The sequence below is a fragment of the Nicotiana tomentosiformis genome, chromosome 5 (genome assembly GCF_000390325.3).
Source record: "Nicotiana tomentosiformis chromosome 5, ASM39032v3, whole genome shotgun sequence".
Taxonomy (NCBI): Eukaryota; Viridiplantae; Streptophyta; class Magnoliopsida; order Solanales; family Solanaceae; genus Nicotiana; species Nicotiana tomentosiformis.
The window spans coordinates 73,832,682-73,849,361 of NC_090816.1; positions in this window are offsets into that span (position 1 = coordinate 73,832,682).

Genomic DNA, 16,680 nt, shown 5'->3' on the forward strand with positions numbered 1-16,680 from the left:
GAAATGAGACACTTAGTCTCAAGGTTGAAAGCTTAAGTTGAAATGATTTACCGGATGTTGATCTTTGAGTAAACGACTCCGAAACGTAGTTTTGATGGTTCCATTAGCTCCATTAGGTGATTTTGGACTAAGGAGCGTGTCCGGATTGTGATTTGGAGGTCCGTAGTGGAATTAGGCTTGAAAGGCGAAAGTTAAAATTTTTGGAAAGTTTGATCGGGAGTGGACTTTTTGATATCGGGGTCGGATTCTGATTCTAAAAATTAGAGTAGGTCCGTAATGTCAAATGTGACTTGTGTGCAAAATTTGGGGTCCATCGGACATGATTTGATAGGTTTCAGCATCGTTTGTAGAAATTGGAAATTGAAAGTTCATTAGGATTGAATCTATGTGTGATTCGTGTTTTTGATATTGTTCGGGGTGATTTGAGGGCTCGACTAAGTTTGTATCGTGTTTTAGGACCCGTTGGTATGTTTGGTTGAGGTCTTGAGGGCCTCGGGTTGATTTCGGAAGGTTATCGGATCTATTTGAAGTTTGAGGGAATGCTAAAGCTCACTAGCTTCTGGCGTAATCGCACCTGCAGAGTGGGGATCGCAAGTGCGTTCTTGCAGAAATAAGAAGGGAGCCGCAGAAGCGGCTAGGGAGGAAGTGAGCGAAGGCCGTATGTGCGATGTTATTTCCGCACCTGTGAGGTCGCAGATGCGGCGTTAGGGGCACCGAAGCGGAGGGCTCGTAGGTACGACGGGGAATCCCGCACCTGCGGTTGCGCAGATGCGAGACGAGGACCGCAGAAACGGAGGCCCAGCTGTAGTGGTTCACCACAGAAGCGGGATTTTGGTCGCTTCTTTGACACCGCAGATGCAGTTAAGTGTTCGCAGAAGCGAAAAGGCTGGACAGAAAGTTAAATACAAGGATTCACGATTTTGGCTTCATTTCAAACATTTCAAGCACGGGTTAGGCACTTTTTGAGATGGGTTTTGAGGGGATTGTTGAGGTAAGTCCCTCGTGCTCACTTTTGATCAATAATCTTGCTTCCCCATTGTTATTTCCACCTAGTTGGTATGTATTTAAGGTGTAAATTGGGAGTTTGAGGCTAGGGATTTGGAGAGTTTGATTTGGGGATTTGTGTGACGATTTGGTGTCAGATTTTGATAAATTTGGTATGGTTAGACTCGTGATTGAGTGGGCTTTCGGGTTTTGTAAATTTTATCGAATTTCGAGACATGGGCCCAAGGGCCGGCATTTGAGCCTATTTTGTATTTTGATTAATAGCTTCGTATTTTCTTATTTAGTTGATTCCTTTAGCCCGTATTTCGAGGACGAGCAATGGTTTAAGTGTGGGGTGTTGATGGTAGGCTATAATACTGTATTTTAGTCGCTTATTGCACTCTAATTCACTGCACTTTACCTGTGTTGAGCTTTAATTGCTAGTATTTTGTACTTATTGTGTGTTTTATGCCTTGTAGGAATGATTCCGAGTTATGTAGATGTTGTGGATCTAAATCAAATAATTGGAGCTTTGAAGTCTAAGTAAAAGCCCACTGAATTAAGCCAGGATCGTGTTCGGGGGTCGAGGATCACTTCTGGACGTCAAAAATCAAGGAAGAATCAAGAACTGAAGAATTGCACTAGTGCGACGCACTGTGCGATGCAATAATGTAATTTTGTGTTAGGAATTGACAAAGTTCAGAGGCTAGGTTTCTGTGGTCTGACAAGAAAAATCACTAATGCTACGCACCCTGCTACGCACAGTGCGATGCATGAAAAGCAATAAGTTTGCAAGTTTTCCTATTTCGGTTAGGAAAGGGTGATTTCATTTGGGCTCGACCCTACTTGGTATATATACATGGAAAAATGTTATTTTCTGGACTTTTGACATACTTTAGACCTAAGGAAGCTAAGGAGGAGTTGGAGGAGCAAAAGCACAAGGATTTCATCATTCCTTCCTCACTCAAGACCTGAGTTTGGTTTAAATTTATGTTTTCCTATACTTTTATTATATTTGTGATGAATTGCTCCATATCTATGGAGTAGTTCTCTTTAGGTTTTGATGGATTTGGTGTATTGATGATTGTTTGTGGATTATAACTCTAGTTTTATGTATTGAAGCGTTTTTGGATTATTTAGTTGTTGCATCTATATTCACTAGTTCATGTAATCGATAGAAGCATGACTTGTGATATATTTGCATTATATTGTTGGTTGAGTTCATTAATTCTTCTTAGTAATCGAAAGAGTCTAGTTGAATCATTGATTAAACCTAGTTAGGAGGATAATCGAGAGAGGTTCTCCTAAAGACCAATCCACTACACATTCTTGCATATCTTCATATGCTTAAATTGGTTCATCTTGTGAGGTTGAGACTTAATCGAGAGAGAAGTTTCGCTAAACGTTTGAACTAATAATTGAGTGAATTTGAGAGACTCACTTAAATATTAGAAGTGAATTATCTAGAGTTAGATTCCAAATAATTATCTTGCACCTATCCTATCAACCCTTATTTTTCTCCCAATGATAACTTTCTTGCTTACATTTGTTACGATAGTCATTAGTCAATAGCTTTTGTCACGACCCAAAATCTGCTAACGGTCGTGATGGCGCCTAACACTGCCGTCAGGCAAGCCAACGGTGATTTACATATTTAATTACTCATTTTAGTATTTTGAAATCATAATTTTTTCTTAATTAAGTAGTAGATATAGAATTACCGAAACGATAATGACTACGTGAACTACAATAATGAACAACCAGTAGAAATCTCCAAAACCCGGAGTCACAATTACACGAGCATTTTCTAAGGAATACAATAATAATATTATAATGTCTGTCCCGAATATAATAAGACAGAATAAAATAAATAGTACAATGGAGACTCGGTGGCCTGCGATGCGTAGCCTAGAATATAGCTCACATAAAGTCTCCTCGACAGGTGCGCCTACGCGCTAGGATGATCACCAAATGAACCTGTCAGTTCCTGCACATTTAGTGCAGAAGTGCAGCATGAGTATGTAAATCAACGCGTACCCAGTAAGTATCTAGCCTAACCCTGGAGAAGTAGTGACGAGGGGTCGACATCGACACTTACTAATGGTCCAATAAAGCAATATAATAAAACTTAAGCAGATATACATCCTACAACAACGATAAGATAAATTTGTAAGGTTCATAGTCTGCCAGTTATTTCTTTTAAAGTATAAATATCTCGTACTTGTAACCTGCCTTAACAGATCAGAAATTATCATGTGCCAATATCAAATAAATAAGGAACACCGTATAATAAGTCGAGCATCAGTAGAAAGATTAACTCGTGAACATTCAGACTACTAGTGATATAATGCATGATTCTGCCGAGGTCGTTTGGCCCAATCCAGAATAATCTGTACACTGCCGAGGGTTGAGAGGCACGAACCATAGAGGCATCTATATACTGCCGAGGCGTTCGGCCCGCTCCACAAGAAAAGGAAGAAGTTACCGAATTACGAGACACGTGTTTACAATACAACACAGGGGCATAAAATAAATATAATCTTTACCATTTCTCAAATAACTTGCCCAAAATTCAAAGTGTTAAGGCTTGGCCTATTATACATACGTTTATTTCTAATTCAAATTCAGTTATAACTTTAATCAGTTAAGCCAACAGAATGAGTTCAAATAATTCAAATATCACAGGATAAGATCCTAAGTCTACCCGGACATAAAATGCTTTAGCTATGTACGGACTCTCGTCACCTCGTGCGTACGTAGCACCCACAACTACTTGCACATAACAATAATTATCACCTAGGTGTAGTTTCTCCCTCATAGAGTTAGACAGGAGACTTACCTCGCTCCAAAGTTCCATGACCGGCTCCCAGGCCTCTCAGCACCTCAAACCAATGCTCTTCAGTCAAAAACTAGTCAAACAATATGCAAACCAATCAGAATACACTCTAATACCCATAATTAATCAATTTAAACATTCTCAACTCCGCTCGAAAAGTCGATAAAATCAACCCTCGGGCCCACGTGCCCGAATCCCGAAAATTCTTGTAGATAAACCTTACCCACAACACCACGAACTTAAATATATAATTTATTCTCAATTTCATGTCCAATTTCGTGGTAAAAATCTAAAAATACCAAATTCTAGTTTTTTTACCAAAAATCCCAAATTTCTACTAATTTCCATGCTCTAAACCACATATAAACCATGTATTTAACTTGTAATAGATGGGAATCACTTACCTTATGTTGCTTGATGAAAATCTCCCCTTGAAGCTCTCCAAAATCGCCCCAACCAAGTGAAAATGAAAGAAAATGAGTTAAATCCCGTTTTTATAAAACTTCACTGCCCATGTGACTATTTGCATCTGCTGAAACATTAGCCGCTTCTGCGACTCAGAGCCCGCTTCTGCGGCTCCCTTCAAGGCCTTCAACCTCCGCATCTGCGGCCCTTCCAGCGCTTCTGCGCCTTCGCTTCTGCGATGCTTCATCCGCAGGTGTAGTCCTGCTTCTGCGAAACTCAACCGCATCTGCGGTCCCAGCATTCCTCAGTCATTCCGCTTCTGCGCTCAAGAACGCCGCATCTATGCCAGAGTATTTGTGGAAATAGTCTCGCACTTGCGCCAGAACACTGCTTGCCCAGAACCGCTTCTACTACTATCTTGGCCACTTCTGCGGCTCGGCACCTGCAGCCAAAACCTCGCAGGTGCGGTTACAACAGATGTGCTGCCACCAACAAATTTCATAAGGCCAAATACAATCCGTTAACCATCCGGAATCCACCCGAGGCCCTCGGGACCTTAACCAAATACACAAACACGTCCCAAAATACAATGTGACCTTAGTCGAGCCTTCAAATCGCATCAAACAACGCTAAAACCATGAATCGCACCCCAATTCAAGCTTAATGAACTTTAGAACTTCAAAATAATACATTCGACGCCGAAACCTATCAAATCAAGTCCGATTGACCTCAAATTTTGCACACAAGTCATAATTGACATTACAAACCTACTCCCACTTTTAGAATCGAAATCTGACCCCGATATCGAAAAGTCTACTACCGGTCAAATTTTCCCAAAACTCATCCAATTTCCAAATTTCGCCAATTGTCGCCGAAATGACCTACGGACCTCCAAATCAACATCCGGACACGCTCCTAAAACCTAAATTGCCATATGAACTGTTAGAACCTTCAAATTTTGATTCCGAAGTCGTTTACTCAAAAGTCCAATCTTAGACAATTCTTCCTACTTAAAGCTTCCGAAATTAGAATTTTCTTTCCAAATCCATCCCGAACTTTCCGAAATTCAATTCCGACCACACGTACAAGTTATAATACCTGAAGTGAAGCTGCTCAAAGACTCAAACTGCCGAACGACGCGCTAGAGCTCAAATCGGCCGGTCGGGTCGTTACATTCTCCCCCACTTAAACATGCGTTCGTCCTCGAATGTGCTAAGAATTGTTCTGGAGTTGTCCAAAATCATTGTTTAACACCTCGTGCACCTACCCATGCCACCACATTCCTGTTGAACACACTAGATCGAGCCAGACTGAAAATCCTCCCTATAACCTTAGCTAACAAGCTTCAGTACCAAGTACCCACTTCTAAATTCCTTTACAAGGCCTGATTCTAACACACGAACACCGTACCAATCACCGCACACTATACCAAAACATGATCATACATCTATACTGAAATCACACCATGCACCACATACGTCGGTTGCCCGAAATAACATCCTCCGACTACAATTGATGGAATTTCATGAATCTGATGCCTACAATACATCTCATGACGCATATAAATCATGTTCCAAATCTCGCAATACTGCCACGACGAAAAGGACATGTAGGAACTCATAACCACCTGCCGAATCAATAATTCATGGAGTCTCCCTTCCTGACAAGAACCATTACCTCATTCTGAACTGAATAATGATATTTTCCCTTTTATGTACCTTATATAAATCTGGTTGCGCAAAATTCAGGTCCACTAATCTCGTCTCACCAAGTACAAGTTGCTCAGGCAATAAGCCATCTCAAACACTGACTTAGATCTCATATGACGCCATCAATGCGCCGACAAGCTACAACTCGAATATGACACATAAGGAAAATGAATTCTGGAGAAGGACTACCCAGCCCGGGTAACGAATGAACCGGCGGAGTAGATGCTGTGAACCTACCTCATGGATGAATACAAGGCACACAAAATATGTGTAAGGAGCTATGATCAAATTCTCGTTGTTGCGGCGTGTAATCCGATCCGACATGACATTATTGCGACGTTCAACCCGATCCACACATAACAATCACAAAAAAAAACACACATATCAACTCGTAATGCTTATACTTACGAAATGCCCGAATATCGACCACAAGCACGCCAAGTGCATAATACCAAATCCTGGGGAGCCGGATAGAGCCATACATTACAAACCCCAAGCACCACTAAGGTACAATAAATGACCTGCATTTCAAGAGCTATCCTGCTCACATAACACCACAAGCTACACGAGACCTCAACACATGTGCGAATAATCAAGCCGCCTCACAACCCACATGGCTCAATAGAGATTTACATGGAATATCTGACAATGGGAATAACATCCAATGCCCGACTCCTCCTCCATAAGCAATGCTATGACGAACGAACACATCTGACCTAACGAGGATCACACACTAACATTAGTCCTACCAACGGACCTCACGTCGATTCCGATCCTACCATACTTGGGCCAATAACTTCCTAAAGATCCGCAATGGACCTATTCATGACACATAAGAACAGCCGCCCAATCCGGGATGAACTCACACAGTCCACAGCCCAAGGATTAGAACGCCTCTCAGGCATAAGCTCTCTCATTAATGACAGTACCATAATCTTCGTACTTGGTCTTAATCATTAACAATCAAGTAACTAACATTCCACACTTATACAAATCTCCCCGTGGGGTATGCTCCCACTACCTTCCGCACTAGGTAGCTAAGTCTGCACATCCATACTACCAATTATCCTAATCTATAAAGCAATTCACAATCCGCAACTCAATAAACTATGGCTCTTCCATTGAACACCATTCCCAGGCGACGCCAGGATAATGTCAGCTTACTCTAAACATCTGAATTCTCCCTGCTCATCTGAGCTCGTGACATTCTTATCAACACCGGACCGCAACCTTGATCCTCAACTTCCAATTCCCATACAACCCACTGCACCCATCATGCCGCTACACGATAATACACACATTCACCATAAACCTTGAACTACTAATAGATTAATCACTTCATTGGCTAGAAACCTTTCACTTAGATCATTTCAGAAGAACCACTGCAATACGCAACTGAATTCTTAAACGATATAAAATACAACCTCAAGCTGTGATCTAAACCGTCATAACTCTCCCGAAATCCATTTACACAACCAAGCCATCGAAATCAAATACTTCTCAAATCAATCAGGTCATGGTGGATGTTAAGCCCACACGTACAACCACAAACCACATGTATGACTTAACACGCGGAAGGAACTGATCATTGCCACAACCATGCCGACTTAACAATTACTAACCGACCCAACTTCTTTTAATGTACTCTTGTCCTGACTCAGAAATATAATAGTTCCATTCACAACGTAACGAACTCAATCTGCACTCATCCCGAGTGACCCGAATCACGAGACCACATCGTTTCAATACCCATGAATCATCTCATACCCTTTTCAAGTGCACAATAGCATCTCCAACTAGTACACCCATTTTGCAAGACCTTCCACGCATCCTAAGCTATTTCTTCCTTTGCTCCGATACTGCACCGTATACCCGATGATAACATAGAAAATTCCAAGTCCCATTCATAATCCTCTGTGAAAAATTGATACTTAACCACACAACAGACCCGAAATCCTTAGGCAGTGCACTTAAATTCTTGAACTCCCTAGAACCGTCATTGAGAGTCACCCACTCTGACCTGATCCCGGATCTAATGAACTTCAACGCTCTGGGAGAACCTGAACACACTCCCGGAGAAGCAACCAGCTGAGTTCTTTATCTTGTACATTACATCCACAAGAAGCATAACTCTGAGTCTTTCCAAAACCTGCACCTGAATCGATAAGGCAAAGTATAACACACATTCATCAAGTTTCTTGTTCGAACTACTCTTGATATTTTTTTTTCTTAGTCATAAATAATCCACCAATGCATTGATACCCGGAAACCGCACAAGCAGACAACCATGCGATCCAATCGTAGGCGGTGGAGCTCCGCCACGTAGCTTTAAACTACCATCACAAAATGTAGAGCCCACAATGATTCCTTTTTCTCATTTACCATGGTGTAAAGAACTGAACATGTAAGCCTGGATATCTCTGTGAATCAAGAAACATTTATAATGTCATGCATATGCATGTAAATGTCATACCATGCATAAGTACATAAGTACATAACATCATCAAGCCTCTGAGGGCATCCCATCATATCATCTCCGCCTCTGTGGGTGAAATCATCAACGTATACCAGCTGATCAGGTGGTGGTGCGTATATAACATCGTAACCTTTCCCCATATCCCATATACATATAATATATGTGTATTTAACGTCATCTAGTCATGGATCAATGTACATGTATAAATGAATGCAAAGCATAATGAAGTAAGTTAATAAGATCTATCGGGATGTCATACGATCAATATGCCTTTGGGTAATATCACAAAATAACTTTATCAACTTACGTATTTTCTAAAACCCATGAACAGACGATATAATAATAAGACACATGGGGAATCAATAACATAGGCACCCCTAGTGCTTCTATGAATAGAGGCATTTATGAAAGTTGTGCGTTTGCTCCTTTCGTTTGTATCGTATGAATCATGCCAAAATGAAAGAAGGGATAGCCTTAACATAGCTTACTTAATGAATTTATCAAACACTTTTACTTGAGCTTGATAAGAACAATTTTTGCCCCTTCTAAATCTTTGAACTAGAACGAAGCACTCCTTATGATCATGGCATATTTCATGTTGCTGAACATATGGAGTATTATGTGTGTACGTTTTTGCTGTGTTTCTAAAGTAAGAAAATCCCTCAAAATAGAAGGAAAGTTACAACATCCTTTCTATATCTCAAAATGTCAAAGAAGAATAAAATGAAGGCTTAAGGGATATGTCTTGCATTTACACGTGTAAACAATGCACTTTAAGTGCTATGACTCACATTTGCACACTTGGTGCTACCCTTGGCCAAATTAATGCCATGTGGAAGCCCACTAAAGTTCCTCATCCACTTAATCCTATTTAATACCATAATAATTTTCTTATTCTCCCACATTATTCCCATAATTAATCAATTAATCACATAATTAATTCTAGCACTCAATTTACTTAAATACTAATATACTCCATATACCTTACTATCATGGTCATATGATACCTTGTATGACACTAGTCCATAAATACGGGGTATTATAGCTTGGACCGTATTTTATCTCAAATTGACAAACTTCAACAAAACTCATTTTCTTTGATTTGTTTACCCTCTAACATTCACGACACTTACTTATCACCTGTTATAAATAACATAAATACTTATAACTTCAAAAATAATCTCATTCCCGAGCTTACGTTGATTAATTTACAATGAAACTTTAACGTACGAAAACCCAAAATGTAGCATCCTTCCCCCCTTAGAAACATTCGTCCTCGAATGTTGACTCTTAGAGACTTGAGAAAATTTTTCCAGAGTCTCTTATGTAAACTGAACTACTTGCTACCAACCTGCCACACAGCAAACCAACTAATACAAAGCCATACAGGGCCATATTCATCAATAACAACAATGGCCTCACATAACCATCAACAATAACTAACATATGAGTCCAGTAACCTTTATGCACCTAAAGGATGTGATGTGTCGGTCTAATACTCCTCTGGAAGCGGAAACAAGTGAGAATACCTACACTTCATGTCTTTTTCAGCTTCCCAAGTCATCTCTTCCACATTATTGTTTCTCCAAAGTACTTTAACCGAAGCAACGTCCTTAGTTCTCAATCTCCGAACCTGTCTATCTAGTATAGCAATGGGAGCTTCCTCATATGATAATTGCTTTATGACCTGAACATCATCAACTAGCACGACTCTAGAAAAATCCCCGATACACTTACTGAGCATAGACACATGAAAGACCGGATGTACAGACTCCAAGTTAGAAGGCAAGTCTAACTCATACGCCACCTGACCTACTCCGCATATGATCTTATAAGGTCCAATGTACCTTTCTTACCGAATCTCAAAACTCCTTTCATTGGTCATACCTTTAGGAATACCAGTGCTTCTAGCCGTCTATCTGAAGTACATACTATTCACAACCTTCTGCACGTGAGTATCTCATACATTCTTTACCTTTACCTTACATACCTTAAAATCTCGATCCATATCTTTCATAACCTCCTTTCCACATAGGTATAATTCACATCCACAACTTGAAGCTCTACTATAATACTTGCAACTCTGTTGTATACACCATCCGATGAAAGCTTCATACTGACTTCCTATGAGGCTGGTACTCTTCTAACTGGCTTTATCGTAGAGCCGTTATAGAATATGGCTGATGTACTATCTCTCTTACCTTTGATATTAAGAGTGATTCTGCAATGGTTTCAATCACGATTTATATAATTATCTAGGTCCAATAATCAGACTCGTGATTTACTTAGCTGATGTAACTCTTTAGTCTCCTCTTCTCTCTCAGCCTTTATGTAGGCTTCAGCTATCTTCCGATCTGTATCTCAGGGTATTAGTTATTACTTTAGCCTTTCATGGACGCTATGAAATATCCAGGATATACTCTTCTAACAATTCAATCCTTTGTCTATGACCCGGGCTCAATTCTTTCTTTTAACTTATATCAGAGTCTTCTACTGCTGTATAAATGTCAACATAAATGTTGCATGGATAATACTCCAAAATCTTAAATGCGTTTATAACGTAACTAACTCTGGGTCATTGATAAAATAATTCCTTTCGTTCCTTCTCGGCTTTCTTTAAACGTAAGCAACTACTTTTCTCGGTCATTCTGCTACTTGTTGCATGAATAATTGGCTTATCTTAGTGCCCACAAATACTAGAATTCCCTGTAACTCATTTGATCTCAAATGTCACTTTTGGATTATTTTTTTCTCACTTTCCATTCATTAGCCGCGATAGGTGCCACTTTCTTATGGAGTGCAGACAATGTGCTGTAGTGAGACTGTTTTTACATGACCATTTCTTCTTCAAGTTACTATGCTTAGGTTGAAGCCTTCTTCCTTATTTCCTCAGCTAGTCTTTCATTGTAGTACTTAGGGAGGACCCTCTGACTCTTGTAAAGCTGTGAGCTTATTACATCGTATACTCGACAAAATATTTTTGATGTTCTTCCTCGCCTATAATTACCCTTAGTTACTTACCTGCATGCCCTTGTGCTTGTAAGGTTGCTTCTGAACTGATATTTTGACTGTCTTTCCAGTGGGACTCTCTTTTATTTCCGTAACACCAATACGGTACCTTTAACTACCCCAACTCCTATCTGAATATTTCTCAAGGATTACAATGTCATAACTGCGAGACTGAATTCACCATATTGGGTTTCTCTATATTTATCTTGCATAATCCACTGATTTGTCTGTATCCTCTTGTCTAGCCATAACTAGTCTCTTCCTGAATCAACTACTAACTACTCGTTGGTCCATTCTCATATCTATATTCCGTGTAATATCTCTTGGGATATATCCTTTGTCTTAACTTACCTCACGCACTGGCTCCTTATGTATCAAGTATTCATTCGTACTTATTTATCAATAACATCCTGGTCGGGAACCTTTACTGCCCCTCCTACCGTCGTGCTTGCGTAATGTTCTGGAGTCATAACTGTTACACCCCATGTTTTTGTACGTGAAAGTGCGCCATGAATAAATTAATGGAAGCTCGGAAATGAGATGTTACATCCCGAATTTTCGTATGATAAAGTTTCATCGTAAGTTAATTGACGTAAGTTCGGGAATAAGATTATTGTAAGATTATAAGTATTATGCTATTTCAAATAAGTGATGAGTAAATTTGTGAAGGTGAGAGGATAAGCAAATCGAAGAAAATGAATTTTGTCGAAATTTGACATTTTGGGGTAAAATACGGTCTAAGCTATAATACCCCGTATTTATTGACTAGTGCCATACAAGGTACCACATGGCCATGATAGTAAAGTGTATAAAGTGTATTAAAAGTGAGTAGCATTTTATGATAATTCTTAATTATGTGGATAATTGGTTAATTATTGGACTAGTGAGGATTAATGAATTGATTAAGGAATTAAGTGGATGACTTTTGGATAAGTTTTATAACCACTTACGTGGCAGCCATATAAGAGAAACTAGGTGACTCTTAATTAAATGTGCAAGATGGCTAAAATTTAAAGACTTAGGCACTTCATCTCATTTGGTTAAAGAAAGTTATCAAGAAATGCCAAGAGATATTACGGCCAAATCATTCCTTGCTTGAAGTAAACAAATGTTTCATTTCAATTTCACAATATTATGATCAAATTCAAAGGAAAGATTCAGCAAATTATTTAAAATATTGGCAACGTGATTTTGCTACAAAACTCATACGAGACTACGTAATGTTATAGCAACGGGATTTCGCGATTCTAAGGGATCTCAAGAATATTATATGGATTTTCCCCTACTTCGATCCGCCGTTACGTGAGTTGTCGCAAAAGATGTGTGTTGGAAGGATTGTCAAGAGAATCGGCTCAGGTACGTTAAGGCTATCCCTTCTTTCTTTTGGCATGATCTATACGACACAAACGAAATGACCAAATGCACAACTTCCATAAATGACTCTATTCATAGAAATATTAGGGGTGTCTATATTATTGATTTCCCACGTGAATTATTATTATATCTTTTGTTCATGGGTCTCAGAAAAATACGTATTTGATAAAATTTATCCGACATGCATATTATTTTTATGATATTTTGAGAAAATCTTATTAACGTATTTCTTATGCATTTCATGCATTTATACATGTACATTGACCCATGATCAGATGGCGTTATATACGCATATATATATATATATATATATATATATATATATATATATATGTATATGTATATGGGATATGGGAAACAGTTACGGCATTATATACGCACCACCACCTGATCAGCTGGTATACATTGATGATTTTCCACAGTGGCCGAAATGATATGATGGGATGCCCTCAGAGGCTTGATGATGTTATGAACACATATACCGATGCATGGTATGACATTTATACGCATATGCATGACATTATAAAAATAAAATGATTCACAGAGCTATGCAGACGTACATGTCGAGTTTTTTACTCCATGTTTCTCTCATGTCTGTTGTTTACTAATTTTCATCCCTTACCTACTCGGTATATTATTTGTACTGACGTCCCTTTTTCTTGGGGACGCTGCATTTCATGCCCGCAGGTCCCGATAGACAGGTCGAGAGTCCTCCAAGTGGGCTATCAGCTCAGCGGAAGATGTTGGTGCGCTCCAATTACTCCGAAGTTGCTTATTTGGTTAGTATAATTAGGACATGTATTGATTGGTATGGCGGGGATCAGTCCCGACCTTTATGATACTTATGTACTCTTAGAGGCTTGTAGACAGATATCATGTATACGGATACTTGTATGGCCTTGTCGGTCTATGTTTTGAGTTTACAAATGATCATGTTGGCCTTATAGGCCCGTATGGCACATGTGTAAGATTTTATATCAGGTTGGGTCCTCCTATATGGAGTACTCTCCCATGTTCATTCTTGTTAGCCCATGATGGCCCGTTTGGCCCATTTGCCAATGAAAGTACGATAAGAATGATATGCTATGTTGGTACTCGCTTGAGTAAGGTATCGGGTTCCCGTCGCGGCCCATAGGTTTGGGTCATGACAAAAGTGGTATTAGAGCATTCTGTCCTAGGGAGTCTACAAGCCGTGTCTAGTAGAGTCTTATTTTTGGGTGTGTTGTGCACCACACTTATAAGCAGGAGGCTACATGGCATTTAGGACTGTCACTCTTTCTTTTTACTCTAGATCGTGTGGTAGAACTCAGTTGTAAGAACTCTATTTCCTAAACTCTATCTTATTCATAATACGACGATGCGTACATCCAGAAAGACAGTTGATAAGAGATATAGATGTGGAAGAGTTGAGTCAGAGGAACTCGATTTTGCATCATACTTATGTTGAGTAAATGTGAAGTCTTCATCAGATCTTGTGTGTATTAAGACGTGTAAGCTTCTTGATAAGGATCCTTAAGGCAAGAATATCTATCCACCCTAATGGTGAAAGGAAATGAGAGATTAGAACTTAGATACAAATTTTAACAAGTAAAAGAAGCAAGGTGAAGAAGGGTACGAGGTACCTAGTTAGTAAAGATGAAAATTATCTACAAGTCAGGAAGAGAGATATAAGCATTTTGAGTTACCTTCAACAGTAGCAGAGGTATGTACAATTGGCCACACCTATCTCATTTATGCCTTATGGGGGGCTAACAAAAGTAGTATAAGAGAAGGATGGATATCAGGATCTGACTGGGGTAAGAGTAACCCAAAATGGTGAATGGATTGTTTGTGTTAGTTGACATTTCCAAAGGATATTGCAAAGGTGCTAATAGATCTCCTTGTGGGACACCTAGATGGTGCACTCTAAAATAGTACTGCTAGATATGAGTACTACAAAGATAGGCATTGGAAGCCTGGAAGGGATAAATATTATCTTAGTGTGACTCCCGTCCCTAGTAGAGAAAGAATGTTAGGCAACCCGATGGGCCGGTAGATGTAGCAAGGGGAGCTAAAAGCAAAAGAATGTCTTGTTCGAGTTTCAGAATAGACATAAATGTTAGCGGGAAATAAGAAGAGAGTTAATGAAGCATTATGAGTAAGATGTGATACATGGATGACAACGGTAGATCAAAAAGATGATAGTATTACAGAGTCTATAGTCAAGTGAAGGAAAAGACAAGAGGTGACAGGCCTTGAGACGATAAAGGAGTATAGGCCATAAAGTCATATCCTCATTTCGAGAAATAAGTTCATGACACCAACGCGACTACCAAAAAGGAAAAGTTAGACCCTAGAGTAATAAGAAATCAGCATGGACTGATGAACAAGATAAACCAAACATGAATTAGGGACTGAATGATTCAATAATGGTCGACATCATGAGAATTTCAGATTTCGTTCCGGCGATAATGGAATGGACGACGGAAGAATACCCTTTAAAGGTCATTCAGGAAGACGCTTCCCTAAAGCAAGCAAGGTGAGTAAAGTTAAGCTTAAGGGAGTGTATGTGCCAGTTACACTCAGTGTCACCCTCGCGAGTGAGGAATTCTGTTATCTTTGGTACAGAAGGATTACCGTGAGGCGAGTAAGGATCATCGATGATGTGAAAAGATGCCAAAGATGAGAGGGTAAAACATCTATACATAGATCATCGTAGCACTAAATCTTAGTGCTCCCCTAAAGGGGGGGAATATGGTGTGATGTGGCATTAAGTCAGAATTAAGTGGTTCTAGTAACTATGGAATTGTAAAGGAAGAATACAAAAACAAAATGAAAAAGGAATGAGATTGCACTTATTCAAATCCTACAGATATGTTATGATATGTTATGATTCCATAACATTATGAAAGCACAACGTCAAGGAGAGGAAGTAAGGGTTCCTACCCGAGATGTTATTGATAGATAAGGAACCAGTGCGAGACATAAGTTAAGACAAAGGAAATAACCCAAGGAAGATTACGCGGAATATTGATATGAGAATGGGCCAACTAGTAGTTAGTAGTTGATTCAGGAAGAGCCTAGGTATGGCTAAACAAGAGGACACAGACAAATCAAGAGATTGTGTAAGACGTACATAGTGAACCCCAACATGGGGAATTCAATCTCACAGATACAACATCGTGACCCTTAAGAAATATTCAGATAAAAGTTGGGGTAGTTAAAGGTTCTGTATGAATGTTACAGAAATAAAAGATAGTCTCATTGGGAAGACAATCAAAATATCAATTTAGAACAACCCTACAAGCACAAGGGCGAGGAAGTAAGTAACTACGGATAATTATAGGCAAGGAAGGACATCAGGGGGTCCTCCCTAAGTACTACAATTAAAGACTAGCTGAGGGAATAAGCAAGAAGGCTTCAACCTAAGAACAGTGACCTAAAGAGGAAATGGTCTTGTAAAAACAGTCCCACTACAACATTGTATGCACTCCATAAGGAAGTGGCACCTACTGTGGGTAATGAACGGAAAGTAACATCAAAAGTAATATTCAAAATCATATGAGTTGCACGAAAATTCCGGCATGCATGGAAACTAAGATAAGTTAAGTATGTACGCAAAAAGGGGACAGAAAGACCAGGAAAAGTAATAGCTTACGCTTAAAGAAAGTTGAGAAGGAACGAAAGGAATTATTCGATCAATGATCCAGAGTTAGTTACGTTATGAATGCACTTGAGATTTCGGAGCATTATCCATGCACTATATATGTTGACAATCATACAGCTGTAGAAGACTCTAGTATAAGTTAAAAGAAGGAATTGAGTCCAGGTCATAGACAAAGGATTGAATTATCAGAAGATTGTATCATGGATATTCCATAGCGCCCATGAAAGGCTAAAGTAATAAC